At 42.8% G+C, this 3,817-nt stretch overlaps 1 pseudogene; it reads left to right on the top strand.

The window, feature by feature from the left end:
* The first annotated feature begins 1,325 nt into the window (after window positions 1-1,325).
* On the top strand, window positions 1,326-3,553 carry LOC116571469 (annotated as a pseudogene).
* The last annotated feature ends 264 nt before the right edge of the window (window positions 3,554-3,817 follow it).

The following is a 3,817-nucleotide window of genomic DNA, read 5'->3' as shown; positions in this document are numbered from 1 at the left end:
TTATTTATTTTTTTAAAAGATTCTATTTATTTATTTGACAGACAGAAATCACAAGTAGGCAGAGAGGCAGGCAGAGAGAGAGGAGGGTGGAAGCAGGCTCCCTGTTGAGCAAAGAGCCCAATGTGGGGCTCGATCCCAGGATCCTGGGATCATGACTTGAGCTGAATGCAGAGGCTTTAACCCACTGAGCCACCCAGGTGCCCTCTGAAGCTGTTTTAAAAGATAGAAACAGAAGGAAAACTTCCACACTCTTTTTATGAAGCCATATTACCCTGATCCCCAAACCAGGTAAAGACCCCCACCAAAAAGGAGAATTTCAGACCAATATCCCTGATGAATATGGATGCTTAGATTCTCAACAAGATCCTAGCTAATAGGGTTCAACAGTACATTAAAAAGATTATTTACCATGACCCGGTGGGATTTATCCATGGGATGCAAGAGTGGTCCAACATTCACAAATCAGTTAATGTGATAGAACAAATCAATAAAAGAAGAGAGAAGAACCACATGGGCCTCTCAATTGATGCAGAAAAAGCATTTGACAAGATACAGCATCTGTTCCTGAGTTGTGCCTCTTTAAAGTCTTCTTCATCAACATTCACTTACCCTAAAACAAAGAAAGTTGCAGGGACGAAATGATTGTATATGAGTTGGAAGTTCTAGCAATCCTTCACTTGGAAACATTTTCTGGTCTGTGCCCCACTGGGACAGTGATCAGCTTTACCCCTCTGCCATTCAGTTGCCCTTTCTGACTTCTCAGAGCCAGGATCTAGATGTCTGAATCTTCTGGTCTTGGTTAAAATTTTTAGATTTTACGCTGACCAGTCCACACCTTTGAGACTTGCGTGGCCCTTTATGTCTTAGCTAATTTCCTTGGCCTTCACTTTTTGATAGCCTGAATCTATTTGTTTCAACCCAGGCTGTGCCTGTGTGAACTTTCCTTCTAACTCGTGTGAGTCAATGAGCTGCTGTCTCTTAAGACATGGCTAAGATGCAGTTCTGGGTTGTGGTTTAAGTCCTGGCTCACGTTATTTTATTACTCTCTTCAGCTCAGTGTGATTATGGCATACTAATTATTGGGCTTTCTAGATGAAATCCCTATAGAAGAGCTTAATATTTTATCTCGAATATATTTACACTTAATGAGAAAAGTGCTGAATCATCTAGATATTTCAAATAAAAATCTAAATTTGAATCATGAAAGGAAGTTCTCCTGGGGACATACACTCCAGTGTTCCTGCCACATATTTAGAAATTTGTTTATCATATTTGCCAATTGTTCATCAAAATGCTCAAGTAGATAGATAACATCATATCTCCCCATGGTTTATGTCATGAAGGTAATTAAACTGGATACAGAGGTCTCTGCCTGTTTAATTCCTACTCAACCCCAAGGGCTTGCTGGAGCTTACCTTCCTTTGTGAGATCATCCTGGGTCTCCCTATTTGCTCTGTGCCCCTTTACCTCCCTGTAAACTCATAGATCTTTTAATTTTGTATTTTTAAGGCATTTATGTCATTCCATCATCAGTTGGAACTCTTTGTTGATGTTTTTCTTCTCCAGCATAGATTGTGAGGCCATAACAAAGGCGATGAAGCAATTTTTTGCTTCTTAACAGCAACTAACACAATATCTGCAAATTGCTAGGAAATCAGTAAATATCTCAAATATAATTCTAATAATGTAGTTTTTTTTGGTACACAACATTTTGATGCATCTCCCCTCACAGTCTGTAGTCTTCTTGAGTATGTGAGCGTCCATGTGACCCGCCATCACTTATATCAATAGAAAGAGGGACTTTCTCACATTTGCAGAAGCTGGGATCCCTTCAGAAATTAACTACACCCACAGACCCACCTGGATCATAAGGTTTATCTTTTCTCTTGATAAAGAATGAGATGAAATCTTCTTAATCGGTAATACCCTGAATTGATCCCAGTAAGGGGGAAAAATTCAAACAATCAACCAAGCAAAAGGGAGAAAAGGGCTACATCTCCATGGTGCCTTTAGCCTTCCCCACCCTGCAAAGCGGGTCTATGCCTTTCGCAGCCTCTGGGGCCCTGCGGGATCCGCAGCCAGCAGGTGGCTCGAGCTTCTCGGCCAGAGCACCCGGCGCTCCAAGAGGACCAGGAGAACAGCAACCCCGAGAAGGGGGCACCCGCCCAGCAGCCTCAGACCCCGTCCAGCACCCTCCCAGTCCAGCACTGCAGCTGATGCCCAAGACACAATGGCTTGCACCTCTTAAGGATCTTTCTATGAATGACGAGAGCGTGTCCCTGTTCCCCCCTGGAATGCAAACAGTAAACAGCCTGCATTTACCATCCACTTAGAGGAAGCAGAAGAAACTCCAAAGAGAGTCCAAAGATAGAGAGTTGAACTTAATCTAAAAAACAGGACAAGAAAATGCCCTGGTTTTGAACTCAGCTATTACTTTCCTTGGACCAAGAAAACCACTGGTACTTCTTGGTTATCCAATGGGTGGTAGTTTTGCGTCACCACATACTGTGGACGTGATTCTACTAGAAGATGAGAAGCCAGTGGGTGTCTGTGAAATGCCAGACTGCCCTGAGGACATTCACACTTAGCGCGAGGAAATGGAGGTGCAGTGTAAGCGGACTGTGGGTTATGGGAAAAGAGCCAGCCTTCCCTCACCGTCCGGGGGCTATCTCAAGCACTGGTTAGTTGAAGTAGAAGTTGAAGTAGAAGAAGGATGCAAACTATCAGATGAGACCCTGCGTTTGGCTGTGAGCTACACTGATAGGTTCTTCTCACTCATGTCTCTTATGGGAGGAAAACTTTAGCCTGGGCTGTGCTGTTAGCCTCAAAAGTTGAAGAAATCTAGCCCCTTCCTCCCAAGTAGCAGAGTCTGTGTATGTTACAAGTGATACCTACACCAAAAAAACACATCCTGAGAATGAAACACCTAGGGTGCTTTTTTTTTTTTTTTTTTTTTAAGATTTTATTTATTGGACAGAAAGAGACAGAGATAGGAACAGAGAGCAGAAGCACGGAGGAGAGGGAGAAGCAGGCTTCTGCTGGGCAGGGAGCCCAACATGGGGTTCAATCCCAGAACCCCGGGACCATGATCTGAGCTGAAGGCCGATGCTTAAGTGACTGAGCCATCCAGGTGTCCCCACAACATCGAGTTTTGAAAGAGCTTTGCTTTTAGCCTACCTGTAGCACCTACAGTAAATCAGTTTCTTGCCCAACACTTTCTTCCCTAGCAGTCTGCAAACTGCAAAGTTGAAAGTTTAACAATGTTTGGGGGAGAATTAACTTTGATGGATGCTAATCCACACCTCAAGTATTTGTCATCAGTTATTGGTTGGAGTGGGTTTTCACTGAGCTTTCTACACAATCACAGGACAAAGCTGGTGTGAATCGTTAGTTCGAAAGACGGCATATATCCTGGAACGTCTTCAGCCCTTCTCATTGGCGGTCACCATACCTACCTCAGAGCGCAACAGCCAATAAGGGGAAAGACCAAAAGTTCAAAGCATCATGCTATCTCTCACCTTAGCCTCCCAGAAACACTAAATGTGTAACAGTGAGAGACTGCTTTTGTTTTCTAAGGTGTCAACCACTCAGAGTAGATGGTGTATAGTTTTCCTAAAGTTTTATATTTATAATGTCTTAATACAGAAGTTATGGTCAAGTACAAATTGTTTTAATTTGTAAATTTTTTGTACATGTAATTATCTTAGATATTTGGCTAATTTTTTTCCTTTTTTAGAAGTAAGCTCCATGCCCAAGGTGAGCTTGAAATCACAACCCTGAGATCAACAGTCTCTTGCTCTACTGACTGAGCCAGCCA

This window comes from Mustela erminea, chromosome 13 (assembly GCF_009829155.1).
Source record: "Mustela erminea isolate mMusErm1 chromosome 13, mMusErm1.Pri, whole genome shotgun sequence".
Lineage (NCBI taxonomy): Eukaryota > Metazoa > Chordata > Mammalia > Carnivora > Mustelidae > Mustela > Mustela erminea.
This window is presented reverse-complemented; position numbering and strand designations above follow the sequence as displayed.